We start from the raw sequence: 27986 nt of genomic DNA, 5'->3' as shown, positions 1-27986 counted from the left end.
AAATAAATAAATGAAATCTTTTTAAAAATTAATCTATTTAAACTTTAATTTCCTGATAAATTATCTATTTCACTTTTTCTTTTGTAATGGTAGTCAATTTTAAGATTTCCTCTGTCAGTTGTTTTATACACACATGCATCTATTCTTTCTCAATGTTAATGGTTTATTTATTTGTTAATGTATTAATTAGAGGTGATTTCTTTCTCCTTTAAAAACATAATTAGTTTCTGATTGTGTGTTCAAACCTCTTCCCTTTTACTTTTTTTTTTTTAAAGATTTATTTATTTATTTATGATGGACATAGAGAGAGAGAATGGCAGAGACACAGGCAGAGAGAGAAGCAGGCTCCATGCAGGGAGCCCGATGTGGGACTCGATCCTGGGACTCCAGGATCACACCCTGGGCCAAAGATAGGCGCCAAACCGCTAAGCCACTCAGGGATCCCCTCTTCCCTTTTACTTACGTAAGAATTACTTTTTTGTTATTTTCCTATATTTTTAATTAGAAAGGTAAGTTATTCATGTTCCATCTTTTACTTAAAATGAAGAATTTTAGAAGGTTCAAGAATGTGGAAGGAAACAAGTTTGTTTCTGATGTGAAATTCTTGGTGGAAGAAATGACTACAGGACTATTAAGTACAAGAATGTCTAATACATTATTTATTAAATAATTAATTTAGTTTGTTAGATTGACTAAGTTGTAACCTCCTCTGTGACTCTCAAATCCTCAGTAAATGTCTCTACATTTAATTGGCGTATGTATTAGTGTTTTGGAAAAAGCATGTTAAATGTCACTTAAGGATATTAAATTCCATGGTCAGTATGTCAGAGGGCAGAGGGAAGCAAAGAAATTAAAACGATAGATAAATTGCAGAGGAAGTATTCTGAAAGAACAGAAACCAGAAGGGGGGGAAATCATGGGAATTCACCAAAATGTTGAGAGCTGAGCATTGGACTTTGCACAATAATTAAGATAGAGGATGGAAGGATTTTTACTTGATTATTAAAAGTACTTGGTGACCTCGTGAAGACATCTAGGTTACTAGGTCATGCCTTGCACAAACCCTTCACTGTCTCCAAAATGGGAAGTGTTATTTATGTTTCTATATTCATGGTGTTGAGATTAAAAGTCCATAAAAAATCTAATCCTGGCAATCTTGCCACCAATTCCACATTCTCTTAGTAGATGTCTGAGCTATCTCCTGCCAACTACAGGAGACTAAGGGACATTGTAAACTACATGAGAAATTATCATTTATCAGTAATTCTGAGGAGATTCCATATAATTGGGAGTTTAAAAGAGGCTCTTTGGTAATAGCAAAGTAGAAAAGTACTGGTGTATTTTTCTTCTAATTACTCATATCTCAGTTCAGTTATTTAAAAAAAAAAGAAAATAAATGCTGTCTCTCTGAGCCTATATACAGTTTTTCTACTTATCGATGTCCTGTTTTATCCTCCTCAGTATTAGTTCCTATTAACATCCTATATCCCTACATGATATGTGGAAATAAAGATCTGATCTGTCAGAGGGGCTAATTGCAATTATCCTAACAAGCATCACCCACTGTCCTCTCTGCTGCTTCCTCTTGGCCCCAGCTCTTAGGCATTAGTTGCTTGCACAAGATTGTTCCAAAGCCATCGCCAGAAAGGTAAGCCAACTAGTACTTGGTTCCAGAGGCTTGATACTACCCAATGCTTCTTGCAATAAATCACTGCTCAGTATCTCTGATGGGCCTGCTACCATGCAGGTCATCTCCCTTCCTGACCTTACCTCAAGTCAAGACATGGAACCCCTGCAAGCCTCTGACAAAGGAACAGGCATTGCTCCAAACCCATTTTCCTGCACCATAATTCTCCCAAACACATTTTTATACTTCTCCTAATTTGCAACTAACTCATATCCAACCCCTCTGGATATACTTTCGAGGTCATTTCTTCCACATTTGTATGCACAAGAAAGTGTAATTACCTTGAATCCTAAGTTCTTAGAGATGTATATCTAGTGCCTAGGTATTTCAGTTGGTGAACGCCTTTTCTTTGGCCACAAATCCAGGCTGATCTCAAATTTGTTCTTTCTTTTCACTAGGAAAAATTTAGTTGCATTTTAGGAATGAAGTCTGTTTTATAAGAATCCAGTCTTGAATTGTAGTTCTAGCTCTATTATGGATGTGGAATACGATTCTAACTGTCTTTAAAAAGAGCATTAAAACCTGATGGGTACCAAGGTCTGCTTCCACTGTGAGATCTCCCCATCAGCAGGACATTCCATGGGATCTGCATGCTAAGTGGCATTGTTCTCCTGAGAACTTAGACCTAGGACAAAGTCAAGGATGATAGAGATACTGGATGAGTGTGTCCTGGTCCTCTTTCTTCACTGCATTAGCTGTTCACACTAAACCAGACAGGATCTCAGAACAAATGAGATAGGACTGATGAATCTACCCTGCCATGCTGCCAGCAAATTCTAGCAAAGGCTTACCCACTGCAACCCTGCACAGGACCAGTGGAGGCAGGGTGTAATTGAATACAACATTCTTTTGGAATGCGCAGGTAGGTTCCTGTAGAACAATGCTGTGGTCCATTATTCACCACTCAGCATTTTCCTTTATTAGTAAAGAAGCACAGTTACTTCTGAGCAAGAATATGTTGGAAAAAGGTTCTCCAGAGATTAAGATGTTGTAACCCCAACACTGACCAGATTTTCACTGTTGAAATCTAACCCACGCTTCAAGGCTGAGCTCAGGAAGTTAGTCATGGCTATTCATTGATTCCACCTTTCTTTGAATTCCTATATTGTTTTTTTCTATAAACAGTTTATTTTTATATAAATTATAGTCTGATTTAGATTATTTAGATATTTCAGGGATTAATTAATTTAGTTTCATTCTCTAGACTACCAGTTCTTTAGGGCAGGTAGGATATGCTATCCTTCAGCAATCCTTCCTCTTCCCATACACATACCTCTTAGCAGAGTGATTATGATTAGGCAGTGTTTGGTGTGTACATGTTGAGTTATGCTAGGTTGAATGACTGATTGTCCATTGTGACCACTCACCAGACTGATGAGAGAGGGCGTCCTTCTGGGGAAAATTAGTCAAGCCACTGGAACAAGTCTGTCCCAGATAAAATTACTTTCTTACTCATGTGGAGCTTTTTTTCCCCATCTCAACCATTACGGTAGGTGTGTGGTGGTATTTCATATAGTTTTCTCTGATGGCTAATGAGTATGATATGTTCTTATGTCTATCAGCAATAGTATTCTCTTATGAAGAATCTCTTCATGATTTTTGCCCATTTTTAAGGGTCATCTGTGTTTCCTCTAATTAGCATTCTAGATATAAGCTCTTTTTAGATATGTGTATTGCACATCTGGGTTATATTTCACTCTTAATGGAGTATTTTTTGATAAACACACAGAAGTTCTTAATTATAATTTAACATCTTTTTTGCTTGTTTTCCTTTTTAAAAATCTTGCATAAGTCTTTGGGAAATCTTTCTCTATTTTAAGATCATGAAAATGTTCTTCTGTGTATGCCTCTTAAGTGCTTTATTCACTGGTTTTAAGATTGAGTCTGCAATCCACCCAGTATGGCCATTTTTTTGTTATGGTTTATGGTGAAGGTAAGGATCAGACTTGCCTGACAGTATGGAAATGTCTCTGACTTGCAGGTCCAAAGTCTCCACATAGATGTCTGACTGTCTCAGCAACATATATTAAAAGAATATTAATTTTCCCACTGTACTGAGTGATGCTTATATCATAAATTAAGTGATAATATACTCACGTATCTAATTCTTGGTTCTATTTTGTTCCATTGGTCAGAATATCTATCCTCATACCACCAATTTACTGCTAAACAAGTATTGCTTTACAATAGACCTTGATATCTACAAGAATTATTTGGTTTTGCTCTTCAAAATTACCTTGATTATTCTTTGTCCTTTATATTTCTATATGAATTTTAGACTTGTCAGTTTTACAACCTTCTGGGAGTTTGATTGGTATTGTTTTGAATCTGTAGATTAATATGGAATGATGGCCCTGCTTTCGTGCTGCCCTGTTTCATATAAACAAACCTTTAGAAAAGACAGTTTAAAGCAGAGGCACTGCACATATTTGTTTATAGGCCCATTAGTACACCAGGACTGTGAGCTCATTAAGATAAGCAGACAAAAAAACCATGTGGCTTTATAAACAGCTTGTGCTGACTGTACATGGCTGCCCAAGACCCTGCCTGCTGGCTTTTTACTTTTGTTCTTTTATTTTCTTCATTTGCCAAACCATTAGGGGGATTTGGAGATTGTATTGTTTCAATGAGAACTCTGAATTTGAACCCCAGAGCAGGCCCCCCAAAGCCATTTCAGAATCCCTATTGGAAATATTTCATTGTTGCCGTTGCCTTCAAACCATTTAAAAGCAGTTCATGGTAAAAACAGAAAAAAAGGTCAGCCCAAGCATCAAGGAGCAAGACATATTACAGTTATCTTTAAGAGAGGTAGCAGAAAGAAACTTAACAGAGCATACATACCCTTCCTTGCAAATGATCTTCTGAGCTATGCTCTATACTTTCCCAGATTGTTACTTTTCCCTTGCTAGACTGGCAGATTGCCTGGCCACAAAAATGCATTTGGAACATCATGCAGGCCAAACAAACAGGAGTTAATGGGAATGCAGATGGAGGAGGACCCAGTAGTTACACACTTTTACCCCTAAGGTCTTTGCCCTTGAAAGAGAGGCAGCAAAATGCTTCAGCAATCACATTTGCCCTCCACTCTTCCTGCCTGCAGAACATCCTCACAATGAAAAATGATTTGCACAAGTAATCTCTGCAGGGTACACAGTGCGTGGGCAAGATCTATCTGAATGTAGGGAATAATATTTTACCTCCAACTTTAAATTTTTTTCAAGCATTAGAAGTTGAAATACTTGCATAATGAGTTATCACATAAACTCAGATTCTATCATTAACATTCTATGTTGTACCACATATCTATCCATCTATCTTCACATTCTACCCACCTATCAAATTAGCCTGTTGTTGCTTTACAAAACTAATAATAGACATTAAGGAAACGCCTTTCTGGCAAAATAAAGTAGCAGGGATTGACTAAAACAATGAAAAAGTGGACAAACATGAAATATTTTTAATGATTTTATTTATTTATTCACAAGAGGCAGAGAGAGAGAGGGAGAGAGGCAGAGACACAGGCAGAGGGAGAAGCAGGCTCCATGCAGGGAGCCTGATGTGGGGCTTGATCCCAGGTCTTCAGGATCACACCTTGGCCCAAAGGCAGGCGCTCAGTCGCTGAGCCACCCAGGGATCCCCAAACATGAAATATTTTTAAGGCACTCTGGAAGGCAGCATGGAATAATGATCTCTAGGATATATAAAACAAGGAGATGAGCCCTACAGTAGACCTAGGTTACTACCCCAAGGATGTTTCCAGGCTGCAATGCAAAATGACAGAAACCAGACTGAGACTGGCTAAGACTCTGCATTGCAGAGATGGAGCTGACAGTCTGGAGAGATCCAAACAGAGTTCACAGAATTGAGTGCTAGAAAGGAGACAGATGTCCAGAGATGAAACTCCCACAGATCTGCAAAGGGTTCCCCTTGGGGACTTGGCTGAATACTACTCAGTATATACAGGTGAGAAAACTATTCAAGATCACAAAAAGATCCCCCCCTCACTAAAGCAAAACAAAACACCTTAAAGTTAAAAGTGCCCAGAACTCACAAAAAGTGAGGAATATGAACTAGTCTTACCAGTCCTACTAGAAAACCTCACTATTCATTCATACGGCATTGGGTACACAGAAGGGTCTTGCCTCTATGGTTGGGAATACTCCGTCCTATGCCCAGAAATTGTGTTCTCTCACCCAGCAAACTTTATAAAGCAAGGCCCAGAAATAATAAAATATTTTCAAGTGGGCAGGCCAGGTGGCTCAGCGGTTTAGCGCCACCTTCAGCCCAGGGCCTGATCCTGGAGACCTGGGATCGAGTCCCAAGTCATGCTCCCTGCATGGAGCCTGCTTCTCCCTCTGCCTATGTCTCTGCCTCTCTCTCTCTTTCTCTGTCTCTCTGTCTCTGTGTCTCTCATGAATAAATAAATAAAATCTTAAAAAAATATTTTCAAGTAACTTAATTGTGATCCAGAACAAAGCTCAAAAATATGTTTGGAATAGAAAACTAACACTCTCAAATATAAAATTCACAATGTCTGCAATCCAATGAAAAAATACTATGCATGAAAAAACACTAAATATTATTCACAATAATGAAAAGAAATAAAGAGTAACCTAAAAGGGGTGTTGTTAATGTGAGACTACCAGAAATAGCAAAGTAAATAGAGCTATTTATAATAGCTGGGTTTCTTCTCCAGAGACTCTTATTAAAGAGAACTGTGTAATCTCCAGTCAATTTTAAAGAAAAGCAATGTTTGCTTCCCTTTGAAGGAAATCTGCCTGCATCTTTTGGGTACTTTGCAACAATATAGTATTGATTCCTCTTCAGTTTTTCTTTACTGTTTTTGTCTTATTGTGGTGACATTGTGATGGTACTCATTTGGCGATCTCTGTCCCAGCCAGCATAGAAAAGTAGGAAGCTCCTGGTCAGACACCACCACTTTTAAGATTATTGGAGGCCTCCATAGTACTGAAGAGGATACAGAGGTGGCCAGAGAGTCAGCACAACCCACAAAAGGTCCCTTGTACCTAGTAGGAAAGCACAAGGACAGTGACCAACAAGGCTGCATGTGATAATGATGATAAACATGTCATTGTCCACACATCGAACATGCCAACCAGAGGTGGGAATTAGACAATCAGGTTACAATCCAAGTTTTGATGCTATAAACCTGTTTTTTTTTTTAAATCTAAAAACTGGCTTCAGAAGTTAACTATTTCTCCAGATCAGCATTTGACTTAACAAATTAACTTATACTAAGTGACTAGCAAGGCCTCTGATACATTATAGTCAGTTAATATATATTAGCCTTCCAAAATCCCCTTGGAAACAACCCATCCATTTTTCTTTTGTAGCATTGTCAGGGGGTATAAGTATATACCTGTTAGTAATCAGTGTCAGGAGAAACCAGTGTGTCCTATGCCTCTCTCTGTTCCTGAAATGTACTTCTGATTCTGGAAGCAATGATGAGAGGGATGCATTCATACCTCCTCACAAACAAAGGCCTGGTCTTTCATGATGGCACATATGGGTTTCTGAAAGAGCCAAAACAGCAGGTGAAGTAACTTTAACAAACACCAGGAGATGCTGTGTGATGCTATTTGAAGCCACTAACTAGTGCTAAAGCATAAACTTCCACCACCTGTCTTCAGATGGACAGGCTTCATGATACAATTATACTCTAGCTCATTTTGGGATTGGACTGAGGTTAGACTTTTTTCTAAGAACTTATTTTTTAGAGCAGTTTTAGTTTAACAACGCAATCGAGAGGAAGGTACTAAGATTTCTCATATAGCCCTGTCTCTACACATGCAAAGAACTCCCCCTCATTATCAATATCACTCATCAAAGTGGTACATTTTTTAAACCAATAATAAACCTATATTAATACATTATAATCACTCAAAGTCCATAGTTCACCTTGGGGCTCATTCTTGGTGTTATACATTCTGTGCCTTTGGACAAATGTAAAAAGATATGTGTTTATCATCACAGTGTCATATAAAATATTTTCACTACCCTAAAAATCATGTGTTCCGTTTATTCATCCCTTCCCCACCAGCCAACCCCTGACAACCACTGATCTTTTTAATTGTCTCCATAGTTTTGCCTTTTCCAAATATCATATAGTTGGAATAATACAATATTATATACATATGTATACAATCATACAGTAACCTTTCCTGATTGGCTTCTTTTGCTTAGTAATGACTAATTTCTTGATGTCTAGTTTCTTTTTAGTTCTGGGAAATAGTCCATTCTCTAGATGTATGACAATTTGTTTATCCAATTGAGTACTGAAGAACATCTTAGTTGCTTTCAGGTTTCTAGCACCTATGAATAAAGCTCCTATAAAATAAAGCTGCTATAAAAATAAGGTTGCGTTTGGGTGCAGGATCTTTGTGGATTATTTTTCAATTCTTTTGGGTAAATACCAAGGAACACAAGTACAGGATCATATGGCAAAAATGTGTTTAGTTTGGTAATGAACCACGAGACTGTTTTCCAAAGTAGCTGTACCATTTTGCATTCCCATTAGTGATGCATGAAAGTTCCACACCTTTGCCAGCATTTCATCTTGTCAGTGTTCCAGATTTTGACTTTTCTTTTTTTAAATAAATTTATTTTTTATTGGTGTTCAATTTGTCAACATACAGAATAATACCCAGTGCTCATCCCGTCAAGTACCCACCTCAGTGCCCGCCACCCAGTCACCCCCACCCCGCCCACCTCCCCTTCCATCACCCCTAGTTCGTTTCCCAGAGTTAGGAGTCTTTCATGTTCTGTCTCCCTTTCTGATATTTCCCACTTATTTTTTCTCCTTTCCCTTTTATTCCCTTTCACTATTTTTTATATTCCCCAAATGAATGAGACCATATAATTTGTGTCCGATTTTGACTTTTCTAATAGGTGTGTAGCAGTATCTCATTAGGTCAGACTTTCAAAAGTACCTTTTTTGTGTCTGTATACCTCACTTATTTTCTCTCTCTTACCCTGTTTCCCTTACTCCCTCACAGGTATTTCCTCAGGGTAGTCTCTCAATGAGTTACTTCCACAAGAATTCCTATCTCAAGCTCTAGGAACCTGACCTGAGATTGATAGAGTGACAAAGTCTAGTTCAAAAAGTAAGACTTTCAACAGCTACATGGATATTTCCAAATAGCTCGATGTTTTTGCCTTTAGTAGTCAAAATATCTGGATACTTGTCTGCCAGTGTTTGGCATTCATTTTAAAGAAGCCAAGAAACTGGGGTTTGTTAGACAAATGAATGGTTGGTGTACCAGTATTTCAGGCTTTGAACCTCTCACACTGGAATCTTCTAGCCTCAGGGCTGTAACACCATAGCACATGTTTGATCTAGAAGAATGGTGCTGGGAAATCTATGTATAAGTGTATGAAATCTGTCCCTCCTAACTTGTTCCTCCTCTTCTGGTCTGTATTCCATCCTTCATCCTGGCACCAGATTAATTTTTCTCAGAGCTTCACATAATCAGATATTAAAACTCCATGTGTTTCCTGGGAAAGAGAAGTAACATAAATGTATAAATTTGTGGTCATAAAACAATAGGGTGGGTAATTCCTATAGCAAACTTGTGATGAGCATGCCCTACCTACAGAGAATAAGTTAATTTTTAAATGATAATAAAACAGTTTCTTGAGCAAAACATCTGCTCATCCTGAGGTCTGTGATTTTGTGCTCCTACTGTTTTATATCATGACTGTGTTCAAATGTCTGGAATATCTTCTACCTAGCTTTATGGAAGTACCCATATTTATCTGGAATCTGGGCACACAATGTCTTCAATGGTTGACCCCAGCCTACCTTCCCAGTTTTTTCTTCCCTCTGCTTCTATGTATCCTCCAATATTCCTGTTGAACTCTGCTGTTGACTATTCCTCCAAGTAGGCAGCACTTTGTCATCTGATTCTGCTTATGTCATCCTTTTTGCTTGAAATATTCTCTCAATGCTTTGTTTACTGAAATATGACTGTTAGAATCCAGAAGCTGTCTCATCTACATCCTTCAACAATTAGGCTTTTCTAATTACTCCTACAGAGTGTATTTCTACTTTTCCCTAATATTTACATAGCCCATTAGAGAAAAATTTTATTCACTCCTTGAAGCCATTTTATATATTCTTACCACCAATTTACAAATGAAGAAATTAAAATATTGAAGGCTAAGTGAGTTGACTAAGGCTGTATGGTTATCATCTTAACAAACCACCTTTCTATGAAATTTTACTTGGGCTTGCATACCCAGTATTTGTATACCAAACTATACCTTTACTATTGGTTTTATGAGCATGTGCCTTACCTTTCCCATTTTTTTTACAATCCACAGGACTTCTCACAGTGCTTGGATCATAGTAGAAGATCAACGAACACTCAAGATTTGAATAAAGTTTATGCTAAGTAGAATGTGTGTGTGTGTGTGTGTGTGTGTGTGTGTGTGTGTAGGGTGAACAGGGAAAAACATCTACAGCAACCTGGGGTGATCGGAGGGGGCGGGGCTTGTAAGCTTAGAGATGTTTCAGATAACACAGTGTCATTATTTTCCCCAAATTGGGCATTGACAGTTGAAACTGGCATAGCTGGTTCCCCTAAACTTGTTTTAAAAAGTACAAAAACAAAAAATATCTGGAATTTCCTCATTGATGGTGACTATCTGCCACCCTCTGGCCATTTCTATCTTTATTTTTTATTTTTATTTATTTATTTTGTATATTTTTTATTGGAGTTTGATTTGCCAACATATAGTATAACACCCAGTGCTCATCCCATCAAATGCCCTCCTCAGTGCCAGTCACCAGTCCCCCCATCCCCCCACCCACCTCCCCTTCCACTGCCCCTTGTTCCTTTCCCAGATATAGGATTCTCTCATGTTTTGTCACCCTGTCTGTCATTTCTATCTTTAACTCACCACTGGATCCACCTCTTTTCTTATCACCTGCTTGCATGCAAACCAACCCTTCAATACAGTAGAAGCTTTGCTGATGCCCAGCAATGCCATGATTTCTGGAGTAAAAATGAATCTGCTTTGTAAAAGTTCTTTTTTAAAAAATATTTATTTATTTTTTATTGGAGTTCAATTTGCCAACATATAGCATAACACCCAGTGCTCATCCCATCAAGTTCAGAAGTTCTAAGGAAAAAAAAAAGGCATTGGAAAGATTGTGTGTATGTGTGTTCAGGCTGAACACAAGTGTCTATGCACACCCAATTATCAGGTTTTTTTTTTTCAGAAGACATCAATAGCAAAGTTCCACTGTGTTATCAGTGAGATGAGTCCCACATGATGAAATGGTCTCCATAGAAATGATTTATCATGCTTTGCAAAAATAGCTTGTTCTGAACGTGAGAAAAAAATGAAATAGTACCTTGAATCCCATGTGACCTCTCCCCACTGCTAATTTAGCCTATGAGCATCTGAGTCATGGTTTGGATAGGAGCACGAATTTAGGAAATAAGCTCTATTCCATACAAGTTCTGTGGAAGAGCCAAGAGATATGCATTCCTGGGAATCTGGGACTTGGTTCCTATCATTTATTTGTTCCTTTTCACCAGAGACCCCAGAGGATGTGAGCTCTCTGGATCTAGACACTGTACCTTAAGAGTCATGATAGCTGTCATTTTTTTGTGTGCATAGCATGCACTGTATAACCATTCTAGATAATTAGCTCATCTAATTCTCATAGGAACCTTAAGTATGAGAGTAGTGTTATTAGGCCCTTTCTTATAAAGAGCTTCTGTTCAGATTGATTGTGCAATTTAACCAAAGTCTTTCACAATCAATACAATAGTTAAGAGTAGAACCCAAGTCAATAAACTATACTTTATTGACTCTGGGCATTGCACAATCCATTCTTCTGGTAGATGTTCAGATGAATGAATGGATCTAGGAATAAATGAGTGAGGATAGGAAGATGTTGATTAAAGTCTTGTTAACTATCAAGAGTCTACTCAAGGCTGGGGGCAGGTTGTGGGGTTCATACCATAGATCTATCATATACTCATGCTGGTGAAAGCCTTGCTAAATAAATTGCTTAAGCAAATCTCTCCAGCACCTACCTAATACATTGATTGATAGCCCCTGGGAGAACAATTCACTTAGGTCAGCTAAAGCTGAACCACTCAACCTAAATTCAGAAGTGCATGGAGGCATAGTTTCCCCCAGCCAGAAGCTCCATGTAAGGGCTCTGGATTCTCAGTCACTGGCCCTGATCTAACTCAGCCTTTTTTTCTGGCTCTGGCTCAGCCCTAGCCAGATGGAAGATATTTCTGAAGATGTAGGGTAGTTTAGGAGCTGTGGCTTCCAGATAACAGAAGTGCTAAGTGGGCTTTCGAATACCACACCAGAGGGACTAATGGGGTGTGAAATTTTCAAGAACTATGATTTCTTCCTGGGAGAAGAGGATATTAAAAAAAGTCATCTCTGCTTTGTCTAGGTGTTGGTAAGCACTGATTTTTTTCTATCCGTGGTCTTTTGATGAAATTGCCATGCCTGAGGACATCAAACAGACTTACCACCCAGACAGGACATAGTCTTGTCCAATTCAGATGTACAGGGCTCTCTGTTTCTTTTATTCAGCCATAGGAGGTGCAGTTTATGTTCCTCATGGAAACAAGGCCAGAGTCCCAGTCATAGAAGTTACAAAACAATAGGGAAGACCTGGTATCCACCCGTCAGATCTGAGCACACGATAAATATCTTTCCAGCTCTTCTCTATGACTCCTGTTACTACATTTTTACTCTAGACACCCATAACTCATAGTCATTACCTCTGATGTGACAGAGAGTACTGAGACCAGCTATAAAACAGTGGCGATTGCAAGGCCCAGGATGGCTGGTTCCTGCTTCTTGAGAGAATAGTAGAGAGAAGCCTCAGGATATAGGGGACACATAAACTGGCTACAGTGTGGTCTGTTCTTTCATCTTTGGCAAAGCTGGTAGTTTATGGATCCTAGAGTAAAGAGAACAGAATTATTATTTCTGATATTTTGCAGTATAAAAATCAGGAAGATTTTTCACCTGTGCTATGTGCAAAGTTCTGATGAGGTTCTTTTTATCAAGTCTTGGCCCTAGAGACTCTTATAAACTATGTGGCAGAGGGACATGTAAAAACTGAATATATTTAAAGACCTAAATATAAGATCTGAAACCATAAAATTCCTAAAAGAAAACCTAGCCAGTAATCTTTTGGACATTGGCCTTAGCAACCTTTTTCTGAATATGACTCCTCAGGTAAGGGACAAAAAAAAAAAAAAAAAAAAAGGCAAAAATAAACTGTTGGAACTATATCAAACTGAATAAGTTTTTGCACAGCAAAGGAAACTGTCAACAAAACAAAAAAGGCAACCTACTGGATGGGAGAGGGTGTTTGCAAATAATATATCTGATAAGGAACTAATATCTAAAATATACAAAGAACTCGTACAGCTTAATACCAAAAACAAGAAAACAAATAATCTGATTAAAAACTGGGCTGAGGACTTGAATGTACTTTTTTTCAAAGAAGACAGAGAGGTGATCAACAGACACAGAATGCTCAATATCACTAATTGTTAGAAGAACACAAGTCAAACCCACAATGAGATATTGCCTCACACATGTAGGATGGGGGTTCTGGGATACCACAGTTTAACCAAGTCCACACAGAAAAAGGCTTAGTTCCCTGTGAAAGCAGCTTGGGCAGGACTTTCATTTTTGTAAGACTTTATGTCATTTACTATTTTAATTCTGGATCTAGCAATAACATTCCTGATATGGAACTGTGCCTTTGGGATGAAATAGCTCCCTATTTGAAACACTTCATTTTATTGGACTCCTAACAACTCACAGAGTGTCTTTAAAAAGTAGACATCTATCTTGAAGCAGCACAAATAGTGATGAAAACATGGTGCTGAAAGTTCCAGGTCCAAAAAGAACTCTGGGAAAGATGGCTGAGATAGTGTCATCACCATCTTCTAACTGTGGCTACATTCTTAAACCAGACCTGGGGAAAAGAATTATTCCTATAGACTTTCACTCCACCCCCAAATCTTCAACATTAAGTGCTGAGATTTTTTTTAAGTGCCAGAATATCTGTGAATCACTAGGTCTTGAAATGAAAAGTCTTCTATTTTCACACTACTCCTTAGGCATCTACCCAGCAAAATAAGCTAATGAGGAAAAGCTGGCCACGTTTCCTACAGGATTTAAGACACATACTCGTTTCCAAGAGTGGGCAAAAGATGATTTTGTGATAGCTTTAAGTAAAGATTAAATAAATCTGTGAGTCCGCAAGGCCTCCAGCAGGAATCTCTATTGAGGGGGAAAATGTTTTCTCTGTTTACAGACATCCTAGCAGTGACCTTTGCTATACAATTACTGGAGTACTTTCATACACTGCTAAAATTCTGGGTGGGTTTTTTTTTTTAAGATTTTATTTATTTATTTATGAGAGACAGAGAGAAAGAGAGAGAGGTGGCGCTAAACTGCTGAGCCACCAGGGCTGCCCTAAACTTATGACTCAGGGAGCATTTGTTCAATGGGTTCCAACCCTGTTGATTTTATTCATGGCAAGAAACTAAGTCTCTTCTAAGAAACCGAGTGGAATGGGTGAGGGCAAGGATTTGAGTGAATAAAATAGCTGATATTTGGAATGTGAATGAATTTCCATCCCAGCACAGTTTTTGTTTGTGTTTTTGCTTTTCTGTCTTTTTTTTAAGACTTTCTGAGGAACCTGCTATTCAAGATGGACACCTGATTGGAAGTTACAGGCATGGGCTGATGTGAGAGGAGGAGGAGAGGAAGGAGAGAGGCAGACAGACAAGGATGAAATCAGGAGGATATGAGATAAAGACAGGATATGAGGTGATGAAGACGGTGAAATAAAAGATGAAGCTGAGAAAGGGGGAGGCAATAAGTAGAAGTGAAAATAAAAGGAAAAAATTAAAAAGCATATATGTATAGAGGGATTGGAAGGGAATTAGGGAGAGAAAGGTGATACAAAGTGTGTTCCAGTGAGAGAAGCGAGAGGGAGAAAACAGAGTGCAAGTGAAAGCCTTCAAAAGGGAGAGAAGTTGGGCAGCCCAGGTGGCTCAGCGGTTTAGCGCCGCCTTCACCCCAGGGCCTGATCCTGGAGTCCCGGGATCGAGTCCCATGTCAGATCCCTGCATGGAGCCTGCTTCTCCCTCTGCCTTTGTCTCTGCCTCTTTCTCTGTGTGTGTCTCTCATAAATAAATAAAATCTTTTAAAAAGGGGGGGGGGCGGGGGAGAAGTGATTATAAAGACAAAGAGGAAGGGAGTCATACCTGAGAGCTAAGTAGAAGAAAAACAGCTAGCACAAGAGAAAGCTCTCCATGGGCAGGGATGGAGGGATGTTGGCTGGTCCAGAGAAAACTGGGGTCTTCTCTTTCCTCTGATGTCCTGGACGTTTATCCCATGTTACAACCCCAAGCTGATGAGTTAGATGGTGAGGTGAAAATAATGGAAATGCCTCTACTTCATGCAGGTGGCCAGACTGCAGTGTGATTAACAATTCGAGAGATTGTTTTTCCAACTTTGATGCATATCTAGCATATGCTTAAATTTTTTTTTATTAAAAAAAAGTTAATCCCTTCATGAAATTGAATTGTGACTACCTTGTTTAGATGACAGTGCCCTCTTTGGGGGCTGAGGCTCTGAGCCTGGGCATGCAGGGTTAGAAGTAAACCTCTTCCAAGAGGAGGTTCACTTTGGTTTCCTCTCCTAGCCTGCCTTTTGGGGCTAAGTGCTTAGCATTGTAGGAAAAAGTTGGCTGCAACATTAATGTTGTTCTTAGAGCCAGGGCCCATGGTAGGGACAGAAGTCTTAGGAGAGGATCTGGAGGGACCATGATGCTTATAAGACAATGTATTCTGAACTCCTGCACACTAGCAGGTCCAGATCTACAAAGCCATGGAACTCAGCATTAATCATGGTGTATTAGCAGAAAAGCTCATGAATAAGAAGGCATGGTCCTGATTATCAACTCAGACAGGCATGAAAATTCCTGCTTGAAAACTCACCACAGTATCATCTCATTGGTATTGTGCTTCTTGAAGAGAACTACAGTCTGATAATACAAAGTGATAAGGACCAGCCCCTCTCTGAAAAAGGAGATCCTCAGGCTGGGGTCAGGGTTTCCAAAGGTCATCAGATCCAGTCAACTGCCTCCAACTGGACCCCACACCCGTGGACTGGGAAGGACAGGCAAACACAACTCAGGGAGATGAAGTGGGAAGGCTGGAGCTACCATCCCACTCTATTGCATGCTCACCAAGCCCTTTTGTCCAATGAAATAATCTTGGTTATAACTACAGAGATCTGAATATTAGGGGAAACTTAGAAGTCAGTCCTCTCTGGATTTGTCATTAGAAAACCAACATTTGAGTTAAAGTCCTTCCTTTAACCAGTGGGATATCTTTTATTAAAAACTCAATCTTTAGGGTTCCCTGGGTGGCTCAGCGGTTTAGCGCCTGCCTTTGGCCCAGGGCGCGGTCCTGGGGTCCAGGGATCGAGTCCCGCATGGGGCTCCCTGCGTGGAGCCTGCATCTCCCTCTGCCTGTGTCTCTGCCTCTCTCTATGTCTATCATGAATAAAAAAAAAAAAAAAACCTCAATCTCTCTGAGCCTCAGTTTTTTCACCTGTAAAGTGGCATGATGATGCATTGTGGAAATTAAGGGCAACACAGGGCCAATGTCAACACCCTTCCAGTATATAATTGGTGACAATATATAAAAGCTTTATCATTACTGTCTTTAAAGAATCTGACGAGGGATCCCTGGGTGGCGCAGCGGTTTGGCGCCTGCCTTTGGCCCAGGGCGCGATCCTGGAGACCCGAGATCGAATCCCACATCGGGCTCCCGGTGCATGGAGCCTGCTTCTCCCTCTGCCTGTGTCTCTGCCTCTCTCTCTCTCTCTGTAACTATCATAAATAAATAAAAATTTAAAAAAATTAAAAAAAAAGAATCTGATGATCTAAACAAAAATTCATGAAAACCACATTTCAGTTAGCTCAATGAGGAAGAAACAATTCTTTCATAAGTGCTGTTTTGGATTATGCTGAATTTATATGTACCCTTCCCTCTGCCCACCCCACCCCCCCGCCCGGGTATTTCCTCATACTCTGTATCCCAACATTCCCCAGGCAGATCCTAAGTAAACTTTGTGGTCAAGAAGAGGCCCTTGGTCATAAGGCTGCTTCCCCTGTAATGGTAGAAGCGTTCATTCTCCCACTCCCCCTCCACTTGCGTGACTAAAATTGAATTAATAGAATTCAACAGATTAAGAAAAGTAATGTCATCCCACAACTTCATTACCTTGTAAGAGATAATGGCAACTCCAGATCCCAGAGGGCAATTACAAAACTATAGCACATCATTCATGAATAAACCAAATACATCCACCCCCTTCCTGAGCTGATTTTCTGCCACCTTTCTGCAGTGCTTCAGAGAGAGCCTTTCAGCTCAGGGGTGCAGTGAGCCTCCCTTCTCAGCCCTCTACCTTCTCCTTTCTTAATCATCAGCAGGGATGACTGCTCTTTCAGCCATAGCATGTGAGGGAGAACTCAGTGCATAGCTGCATGTCAAGTGCCTATCCAATAATTATATATTACCTTTGCAAAAAATGTAATTTATTGTCTTAGGGATGCAAACTACAATAAGGGCTAGGATGCAGCTGTGCCTCATGAGTAACTAAATCTCAGATATTGCCAGGCACCAGGACTATTTAATCTTTCATGTATGCTCCTTGCAGATTGGCTTCTGTCCCTCAGATAGACATCTTCTACATGGCTGAATTCAACCTGGCCCCTGGATATGTGCCATTAGGTGTGACAAAAACTTTATCACCAGTGAGGTACTGAGGCTTGTTCTCTTATGCTTCAAGCTAAAGTATCAATAATAATAATAATAATAATAATAATAATTTTTTTTAAAAAAATCTCTAACCTATCTAGCTTAGGTCAAGGGTCTGGGTCTACTTTTAGAGCCATGACTACGTCCAGGGAAGCTGGATCAATAAAAATATGGCATCTCTTTTGGAAACCACAGTGTTGGAGTGATGAAAGAGGGACCTATTCCCAGTAGGAGAGGAGAAGGTAAGGTGTACTTTCTTGGAAACTCTAAGACCAAGCCAAAAAAAATCTATTATGATAGTGTAAGGATTTTTCAGAGACAAATCTAATGAAGATAGTTGCTTTTAATGTCAGGCCACCCTAAATGGGATTTTCTGCTTTGTTTGCCCATTTCTCCATTGCAATCACAGAAGCTTAGTTTTTTTGTGTTCACAGTGTTGATGTTGGATGAACTGGAAGAAATGGGACACTAAGTAACTCACCAACTGAAGATAGGGTCACTCTGACTTTGCAAACTCATTCTTTCCTACTTAAACTTTAATGATTGAGATCTTCAAAGCTGAACACTAGGCTCCTTTTTTTTCTCACTTTTTATTGAGGATATCACTTTTATTGAGGATATCATTCAAGTCATTATATACCATTATAAATATATGTAAGTGACACAGAGACATTTTTTTTTTCAGGACACAATTTATCTCTGAGCTCTAGACATATATAGTCAAATGCCTTCATGATTTCTCTCCTTGAATGTTTCTAAAGCACACCAAATTTATCATGTAAAAACTATATTCATGACCTTCACCAAATTCTCTCAACTAGTCATCATCCACTGTGACCTAACAGATTAAATACAAATATTTTTCATCTGGTGTCATGAACCTGAAGCCTTCTTCTCCTTTAGCCCCTATACCTAATTCATTACCAAGACATTTACTAATTAAACACTTCTTCAAAATATCCATTCCTCTATGTATCAAATACAGTTTTAGTACAAGCTATAATTACTTTCTGCTTGAATTGCTAAAATGGCCTCTATTTGGTCTAATGTCCAACATTCCCACCTGCAGCAAAAGTGACCAGTTCAAAACTAAATAAAAGGACTTTGCTTACATTGTTAAAAATTCTTCAATGCTTACATTAACCTGAGGATAAAGCAAAAAATATTTCATGTTTCCGTGTGAAGCAGGTAGAAGTAAAGTTGGAGCCCCATACAGATTCAAATGCATTGAGTCCTGCATGACCCTCAATGACAATTTCAGCATGAAGGCCAATAGAAAACATTTGGGACATAGGACTCTTATCTTAATTGGCCTATACTCAAAGGATATCAGAGGTTTTTGATCTTGGGCATCTGACCCTTTAAGCAGTACTACATAAAGTATGTAAAGCATGGTTTCTGCTTAATTGTAGAAATGGATCCTTAAAAACTGACATACGTGAAAAGACTCCAATCATAAAAATCAGAAAGATTCCCAGACATAAATAAAACATAGCTCAGAGACCTAAAATAAACCAGGCTCTGATGCAATATATAACTGTATGTGTGGAGGTTGTGTAGATGCATGTGAATATTGAGGAGAGATATCAAAGATAGCAAGGAGCTCATGTGAATTTCAAGTCCCCTAGAAATAATTTTGCTGTCAAAGTTTCAGATCAGCAAATATTAAGTTGTTTAATAAGCCATTTAACATAGTAGGTAAAAACATGGGCTCAGGAATACCTACCTCCAAACCTGGCTCTTGCATTTACTGCTGCACTCTGGGCAAGTTACTTAAACTACTTGTGCCTTATTGTTATCAATTATGAGAGGAGTGATGATAATAGTATCTACTTTATTGGATATATTCAGAAGATTAATTAATTTATGTAATTTAAGGGCATTCCATGTTCTAATCCCTGGATCCATGACTATCTTACTTATGGTGAGGAGACTTTACATCTATGATTATGATTAAGGGACTTGAGTTGAGAAAACATGAGGTACTGTATTTGAAGGATACTTTGACAATGAGAGCTTTTAGATCTGGAATAGCAAAAACTCTCATGCTTCTTCTTCCCTATTAACAACTGACTATAGTCTCTTTCCCACTCTACCCCACCCATCTACCCTGAGTTGAAACATAAACACTGAATGTTTCTCCACTCAATCCCCAGCTGACCACCACCAGCCAATTGGTACTGGGAGATAAAACTAAACTAATTTACCTCCTTTTAGTTAGATGTGGCTAAAAGGCATTTCAGGTGGAGGGAACAAGAGTGGAGGGTCAAGCAGCAAAGCCTCAGCTATAAGGAAGCCTGAGAAGAATAGAATAATAATAATACTGATAATAGATAAATAGCATTCATTTTGTACTTGTTATATAATAAGCACCAGATACCTCAATTCTTATGACTCTGTGAGATAGGTACTATAATTACTTCTGTAATATGGATGGGGAAATTAAGCAATGGAGCAATAAATATCATGCACAAAGATGAATGCCTGATAAGCAATAGATTTGGTAGATCTGAGATTCAACTTTTGGTAGTTTTGCTCCAGAGTCTGCTCCTTAGCCTCTGCCATACTCTGGGGATAGACCTGGGTTATATTGTGGAGTGTCTTGAATGACAGGACCTATCCTATAGGCAATGGGTAATTACAAGAGGTTTCTGAATGGAATGCGATTATGCCAGAGCTGTGCTCCAGAAAGACTGATCTAGCATTATCCTGTGGATAGGCTCAGTAAACCACAAAAAGGAATGAAGAGCTAGGAGGAGGATCCCTAGCTCTTAGAATGAAGATCCAAGAAGCAGCATTTGGGAGGGAGAGGTAATAACTCGAGTTGGAAGAGGTACTTAAAAAAAATTAAAAAAAAATTAAAAAAAAAAAAAAAAAAGGAAGAGGTACTTAAACTGCTCAGCTGGGAATCACTTTAGAAAATTATCGGTCCAAACTTTGAACTGAGCACTGGGAAAATCAGTTTATGTAGCTATAAAAGCCTAATGCAGGTGGCTAAGTTGATTGCTTTGATAGTTTCTAAACTGAGTAATACCATGTTAGAGAAAGGGAGGCTGTCTCCTTCAGGATGAAATATATTTGTGTTAATTGCACAGACATAAACATAAAGAATTAAAAGACTCAGAGAGAAAAAGAACCTCATAAAATTGATAATGGTTTTCTAGTATAAATCTCCAGGATGCGAGGGTATCAGGGCATGCTGAGATGATTCAGTTCAGTATCCCTTCCCTCTCTGCTGATGGCTACTCTAGACATGGCTGGTAGACAAACTAGATCCATAGCCAAACCCACAATTGTCATAGTAATTCCAAGACAAAGAAAGTTTGGGAGGACATATTACCCAGCCTAGTTTAAAGAAACTATTTTTCCTCAGATAGAAGAGTATTTACCCCTTTACTTAAATATACATACATATATATGTATATATATGTATGTTTATAAAGATTAAACCTCTTTAATGGTTTATTCTCTGTGACATTCACTTACATATCCCACATAGCCCTAGCAGACAAATATCTGTTTTCTTAGTATAACTTATCCCCTTGGAGGCACAATGCATTAGGCATTAAAGACAGTAGAAAGATGATCGTGCTTGGATTTATAGATTGTGAGACCCACTCAAATTCATCTAAAGGCTTCTATGCCTCAGTTTCCTCATCTGTAGGGTAGGCATAAACATTTGCTTGCACAATTGAAAGGTAAAATGAAAGACTGGATGTGAAAACTGTTTTGTAAACTGTAACACATCCACACAAATGTCAGTGCTGTTGTTATTTTTGTTGCTGTCATTATCCCCCTAAGGCTCACATAGAAAGGGTATTCTACATAGAGAGAAAATTGTGTATGAATGCATAGATCTTGAAACAGGATGGCAGGATCAGTGAGTGTCCAAGAATTATTTGAAATCACAGTGTATGTGCTCACTAGGGGAAGAGTTGGGGTCAGTATGAGTCAGTCAAGGACTGTGTGTGCCCTGCCAGGTAGCTACCAGGTGTTGAACTGAGCATTGAGTGTTGACCTTTGTCCAGATCAGGTGACATCCTGACCATCCCAACCTGACACATCTCCCCAACTCCATGATGGTTTTTACCTATTTTAACTCAACTTTCAGCTCTAGCAGAGACCATTTTTGTCTTCTGGGATGATGCTTGAGGATCCGGGATGACCTGTTCTGCTATGGAAAGATGGGCCTCTCTTCTGCTTGAGTCAAGTCCCTGCCCTAGAACTCATCAACATGTGTTAGTCTCCTTCAGATCAGGAAGGAGGCTGACAACAATAGGGGAAGAGACGATGATCAGAAGAGCTTATCTCTTATGATCTCATGGATAGGAGGAGGGAAAAGTTATTTATTAGATTTCTAATATGCTTTGCAAGTACTTTAATATTCATATAAGTATAAATCAGTATTGTTATTTCCATTTTTATAGATGAGGAAATAAGGCTGAGAGATGCCATATAAGATTCCTAAGCTACAACTGAGAGAGTGTGGGATATGTAAGTGAATGTCACAGAGAATAAACCACAACTCAAGTCTTAGTCTTCATTTTGCTCCATGGCAGAGAAGTATGATAAAAACTGCCATACAGGGACGCCTGAGTGGCTCAGTGGTTGAGCATCTGCCTTCAGCTTAGGTCATGATCCTGAGGTCTTGGGATCGAGTCCCACATCGGGCTCCCTGCATGGAGCCTGCTTCTCCCTCTGCCTATGTCTTTGCCTCTCTGTGTGTGTGTCTTAAATAAATAAATAAATAAATACTCTTAAAGAAAAAGAAAGACTGCCACGCAGGAATAAAGTCTTCTGGGATCTATCAGGAGAAGGTCTATAAATTGGCACTCATGGAAAATGAGGTGGCAGGGATTCACAGCACTGATGGTAAGGTCCCATTCATGCCACTTCCCTCCTTGCCTCTCCACTGTCTCTCAGATTCTCTCCTGCCCTTCCAGTGGATTCTTTACCCTGGAGACAGATAGATATCAAAGCACTTGGTCTCAAGCCTTACACAAAACAAAGGCTCAACAGCCGCTAGCTGTTATTTTCTAAATAAGAGTGAAACTCAGGCAGTGGATTATCTTCTTTAAATACCTTCTATTACTTTCTACTCCTATTCATAAGAAATTCCTCATTTCGGGCCATTCTCACTTGTGCACCCTTTTCCTTGTTCAGGCTGAACAGTTGCACTTTTGACAACATTCCCAAATTCTTTGCTCCCATGTCTTAGCCTTGTGCTGCTTAGTCTGTGAATTGTTTACCAGATCAACTTCTCAGACACATAGTGTCCATTCAGCTGTCACTTCCTCATAGAAATCTTCCCTGACTCCTACTCTGGTTTTCATTCTGTGTGTTTTGTGCTCCTTCCATCCTAACATTCCCATAGCTTACAGCCATTATTTGTGTATTTATCTTCCTGGGATATAGTGACTTCCTCAGTCATGGACCATGTCTTATTGACATTTCATCCCTAGTGCCAAGCCTGAAGACCCATAGTGGATGCATAGGGTATGTTTATAGAGGAAAAGAATACTTTTCTCCAGTGGAAAGGCTCTTTGCTCCTTCACTTTTTGCCTCAATAACTCTTCTATATCACCATTCTTCAAGGCTGGGGTTAGTTTTCCACATCTTCCATGAAGTTTACCTCACCTCTCTCTCCTTCCTATGAGGACAAATACACTCTTTTCCCCCTGAGTTCCCGTCTGCACTGGTAGCCAAACTATATGCCACTGTAAGTGTAAGAAGGAAGAAGAGGCTTTTTTTCTGTTCAGAATTAAAACCAAATAGATCTTAATGACTGTGTTTGTATCACTGTGACACTGGATTTTAGTAAGGCAAGTTTTTTGGAAGAGTTATAGAAATGTAAGGGTGCCATAGTTATCCAAATTCACATATAGCCTTTTACTGGAAACATTTTGAGCACATGCTAATAAGAAATTGTGTGCTCATCAGTAATGCAGCATTATGTCAGGATGCTGTAATAGGAAAGTACACTAATTTTTGCACAGTCACTTCCTTGGGGAAGGTGACACCTAAACAAATTCAGAAAGATTGTTCTCAATTAGATTTGAAATGGAGTTCCCTGAGGACCAGACACCTTCTCTGAAAAGTGTTGCATATAAACAAGTGGAAATATATTCATGAAACTGTGTTGGTCTGCTCAAAAGGTGTTGGGATGGTTTAGAAGAGTAATTGAGGTACCTGTTTCCCACAGTGAAGATCTGATTGTTCTTACTGCTCCTTTGAATTTAGACTACTAATGTAGCTGAACCATGGGCAGCTTTCCAGGGTTTGGAAAGAAAACTTCTCACTACCTGGAATGCCTGCTTTTCACTCTTACCTAAGCTAGAAATGAATTTCTGTTCAGCCATTTCATTAGAGTCTGCTAGTGTTCACAGTTTAGCCCACCCCAACACACTTTTCCATGACCAACAACTTGGAATTTAACTACAGACTGCATTTTAATGTTCTGTAACTGAGGTGTGCATGTGTATGATAGTGGCACCTCAACGTAAGGCCTTCGAGAGCTGGATCATGATTTCTGCTTCAGTATTTAGGGCATAATTTTCACTTTTTTCCTCTGGTCTATTTTTGGGAGCATTTGTGTAAATTTCATGTTACATTTTCCTTCAGTGACTGGAAGGGCTCACTGGTAAAGACATGTAGTCCTAAACGTGTATGTGTATAGGTTTTAAATCATGTATTTAACTTCTTTAATACTTATTAGAAGTAATCTGACTTTTCTCATTATTTTGTGTGTGTTTCAAGTTATATTTTTCTAGGAATCTGTCCATACCATCTAATTATTCAAATTTACTAGCATAGCGTTATTCAAATATTATTTTATTAGAGTTTTATTGTCTCTACTAATGTCATCTTTTTCAATCCTGGTAGTATGAAATTCTTTATTCTTTTTTTAAAATCAGTCTCTGTAGGACTTATTTACTTTATGAATCTGTTTTTTTAAAAAACAACTTTTGACTTTCTTGACCAGATTTACTAAACATTTGCTTCTCTTTCACCAATTTCTGCTTTTACATTTAATATTTCCTAAGGTTTGCATTTAAACACTTAGGACTGTACCAGGCACATAGTAACCACTCAATAAATGTTAGTTTTATTAATGTAAAGACTAGTACTAGAGACTCAGCTCAGGGTGTGTGTTATTAGGGTTTATTAGAAACTAGAACTTTGGGGCTTCTGGATGTCTCAGTCAGTTAAATGTCTGCCTTTAGCTCAGATCCTGATCTCAGGGTCTTGGGATCAAGCCCCACATTGGGTTTCTTGTTTAGCAGGGAGTCGGCTTCTCCTTCTCCCTCTCCCTCTGCTCCTCCCCTCTACTTGTGTTCTCACTCTCTCTTAAATAAATAAATAAATAAATAAATAAATAAATAAATAAATAAAATCTTAAAAAAATAAAAGGAAAGAAAAACTAGAACTTTTACCATCTCCTACATAAGGAGACCTCCGAAAATTTTCAATCTATTTGGCTACATCAAGGCTTTTATTCTAATATATATTATGCAGATACATTCTTTCCATTGTTCTTCATTTCTTCTGGAACCTTTGTGTTTCTAGTTGGGGGCATTTTCTTTCTGCTGAAAATCTCCTTAAGTATCCATGGATCTTCTAGTAATAAATACTTACATTTATCTATATCTAAAATGTTTTACTTTCATCTTCATATCTGAAGCATTAGAAGTGGTTTTCTCTTAATATTTCAAAGTTGCCATCCTAGTGTCTTCCAGTTGCTATTGTTTCTATTGAAACATTAGCTGATAGTGTTATTTTTGTTCATTCCTTCTGGAGGAAAATTTCCCTTTTCTCCTGCTTATAAGTATGTTTTCCTTTAGGGGCATTTGGGTGGCTCAGTTGGTTAAGCACCTGACCCTTGATTTTGGCTCAGGTCATAATCTCAGGGTCATGAGATCAAGTCCCATGTTAGGCTCCACACTCAGCTTGGGGTCTGCTTGAGATTCTCTCTTTCCCTCTGCCCTACTCCCCACTCACTCATTCTCTCTCAAAATAAATAAACAGATTCTTTAAAAAATATTTTATTTTAGTTTTTAGCAATTCAGGTTTGATGTATCTTTGTGTCTTTTAATTCTTGAAGTTCTTTCACTATTCTTTATATTCTCCAAATGAATGAAACCATATAATGTTTGTCTTTCTCCAATTGACTTACTTCACTCAGCATAATACCCTCCAGTTCTATCCATGTTGAAGCAAATGGTGGGTATTCATCTTTTCTGATGACTGAGTAATATTCCATTGTATACATAGACCACATCTTTTTTATCCATTCATTTGTCGATGGACACCGAGGCTCCTTCCACAGTTTGGCTATTGTGGACATTGCTGCTATAAACATTGGGGTGCAGGTGTCTCAGAGTGGGAATTATCAGAGAGGGTGACAGAACATGAGAGACTCCTAACTCTGGGAAATGAACAAGGGGTAGTGGAAGGGGGAGGCAGGTGGGGGGATGGGGTGACAGGGTGACGGGCACTGAGGGGGGCACCTGACAGGATGAGCACTGGGTGTTATACTATATGTTGGCAATTCAAACTTCAATTTCGAACGATTATTTCCTCATATAATATTTTACCCCATTCTGTCTTTTTTTGTACACATACAGGTACACATACATGCATATACATACATGCATGTTGTACACATATGCATATATATGTAGGCATATACATTCACCATTTCCCATATATCTCCTAAGCTAGTTTCTATATTTATATGTTTTATCTATGTTTAAATCAAGATATATCATTAATACCTTCTTCAATTATGCTTAATCTGCTATGAAACTAATTTAGTTTGAATTTCTTAATTCTATTTATTGTCTTTACCTTTATAATTTGTCTCTTTTATAAATTCTACTTCTCAGGTAAAAATCTGTACCTTGTTATCTAATTTTTAAAATATATTCATTATATTTGTTTTAAACTCCATGTCTGAAGGGGAAGTGGGCAGGGGGTTGGGGTGACTGGTTGATGGGCAATGAGGGGGGCACTTGGCGGGATGAGCACTGGGTGTTACGCTATATGTTGGCAAATTGAACTCCAATAAAAAATTTAAAAAATAAAAATAAAAATAAATAAATAAAATAAATAAATAAACTCCATGTCTGATACCCACTAGCATCTATTCATCTTATGGGTCTACTTCCCATGTTGGTGGGCTTTCTGTTTACTTCTTTTTCAGTCACATAATCTTTTCTCCTAGTATTACTGGCAAGCAGGCAAGCATTCATTGACTATCAAATGTGTGTATGAAAAATTGTAAAGATCATTCAAATTCTGGCTGATAGTATCTTTCTCCAGAATGAGATTATACCTGCCTCTAACAGATAATTAGGATAAAAAAATAACCTTAATTTAGTCAGAAAGTAGGGTCATTTCAAACAGAACTTCAGACATTTTAAGGGTTTTTTTTGTCTCTACTTCATCTTAACTCTGAGTGCATAACCCTCTGTGGGTCCCAGTGTAACATATGGGCTGCTTGGTGGCCTTTTGTCCTTAGTAAGCTTTGAACTCCCATTTTGTTTCCCTATCTCCATTAGACTTCCAGAATCTCTACTTGTCTTCTAAGCTTCTTATTTTCCATGTGTCTGCTTATTTTTATGGGCATTCAGTAACCATTTAGGGAGTGGCAAATGTTCAGATAAAATCAGTACTAAATGTTGTCTCTGAATCTCTTTTTAAGATCTTGATCCCTCAATTCTTTCCTTATTTTGAGCTCTCTAATGCTTTCAATTCCCCCCCACACACACATTTTGACAAGCTTTTCTAGTCATCTTTGATAGAATGTTCTGCTGATACTTATTTATTGTTACCAGAAGCAAAAATTTTATTTTTTAGTCTAGATCATGAAAAATCATAGGAATTTTGGTATTCTGGAGATAATGTGATAAAAAAAAAGAGTTATATCATGGGGCACCTGGGTACCTTAGTTGGTTGAGCATCCAACTCTTGGTTTTGGCCAGGTCATGATGTCAAGATCACAATATCAAGTCTTGTGTCAGGCTCCATGCTGAGTGGAGAGCCTGCTTAAGATTCTCTCTCCCTCTCCCTCTTCCTCTCCTGCTTTCTCTCTGTCTTTCAAGTAAATAAAATATTTTTTAAGAGAGTTACATCAGACTTTTAATCTGATGGTAGTATGGAGGGCCATTTGATAGTAATCTACAAAAGTAAATTAATAGGGGATGGTCATAAATATAATAAGAGTTTTTATTAAGTATTCGGGATATACTAAGTGCTTAGTGTGTTTTCCTTCTTGCCTTCAGTATTTCAGTATTTTCCATAAAATTAATTCAAATAAATTCAAAGGTTATTTTGGTCCTCAATTAAGTGTAAAATAGGGAAGACTGACTGAGAAGTAGTTAAAAACTCACATTCCTGAACTATTTTTATAAGTAAAAAAAGAAATAATGAACTTATAT

At 38.5% G+C, this 27986-nt stretch overlaps 1 long non-coding RNA gene and 1 pseudogene across 2 annotated transcripts in view; one reads left to right on the top strand and one right to left on the bottom strand.

The window, feature by feature from the left end:
• The window catches only part of LOC144310771 (dihydrofolate reductase-like), an 82551-nt pseudogene that overhangs the window by 21851 nt on the left and 32714 nt on the right, over positions 1-27986 (bottom strand). The window contains exons 3-4 of the transcript XR_013376450.1: positions 7068-7221; positions 2221-2312 (exon numbers count right to left, since the gene is read on the bottom strand). The product of XR_013376450.1 is annotated as a dihydrofolate reductase-like (transcript). The remainder of the gene's footprint in view (positions 1-2220; positions 2313-7067; positions 7222-27986) is intronic.
• LOC144310774 (uncharacterized) lies at positions 231-10126 on the top strand. Its single transcript, XR_013376452.1, has 4 exons — positions 231-2745; positions 3058-3176; positions 8704-8811; positions 10031-10126. It is a non-coding gene; the product is annotated as an uncharacterized LOC144310774 (long non-coding RNA).

The sequence above is a fragment of the Canis aureus genome, chromosome 3 (assembly GCF_053574225.1).
Source record: "Canis aureus isolate CA01 chromosome 3, VMU_Caureus_v.1.0, whole genome shotgun sequence".
NCBI classification, from domain to species: Eukaryota; Metazoa; Chordata; class Mammalia; order Carnivora; family Canidae; genus Canis; species Canis aureus.
The sequence above is the reverse complement of the archived record's forward strand: the minus strand, read 5'-3'. Positions and strand labels throughout refer to the sequence as shown.